The 536-nt window shown below is 42.7% G+C and overlaps 1 protein-coding gene across 1 annotated transcript in view; it reads left to right on the forward strand.

Moving 5' to 3' along the window:
* The window catches only part of ADAT1 (adenosine deaminase, tRNA-specific 1), a 29,456-nt gene that overhangs the window by 1,678 nt on the left and 27,242 nt on the right, over window positions 1-536 (forward strand). The gene's annotated exons all lie outside the window — the stretch shown is intronic.

The raw sequence follows: 536 nt of genomic DNA on the forward strand, positions 1-536 counted from the left end.
GGGGGGGGGGGGGGGGGGGGGGGGGGGCTTCATTGTAAGAATATCGGCTTCCAGAAGCCTACATGCACTGGGGCTCAGTAAAGCCTTTTTTGTTTTTTGTTTCTCTATTACAGTGTTTCGCTATGTGTGTCACTTATGGTCTCATCCTCTACTAACAAGCTTTTCATATAATTGAGCCCAAATGAGATCAGGATGAATCTAGTGAGCATTGATAGATCCAAAAAGGGAGAGTTTCCAGCAAAGCATCCTAGGCCTCTTTCAGGTCTGTCTGTTTAATGGGGTTTTTTTTGTGGCTGGCTCCTGTTTGGGTATCTGAACCCTTGACCTTTGTGTTACAACACTGTGCTCTAACCACGTGAGCTAGCTGGTCAGCCCTGCTTAATGGTTTTTTATTCACGGTTTTATGTTCCTCTCACCCCCACTTTCCCAGTAGCTCAAGGCAGATCAACCAGGAAAATCAGTTATTTTTTTGTATTATTAATTACAGTTGGTGTTAATTATGTTCAACATTGTAGCAGTTGCTTTTTATAAATATT

This window comes from Galeopterus variegatus, unplaced genomic scaffold, assembly GCF_000696425.1.
Source record: "Galeopterus variegatus unplaced genomic scaffold, G_variegatus-3.0.2 Scaffold1462, whole genome shotgun sequence".
NCBI classification, from domain to species: domain Eukaryota; kingdom Metazoa; phylum Chordata; class Mammalia; order Dermoptera; family Cynocephalidae; genus Galeopterus; species Galeopterus variegatus.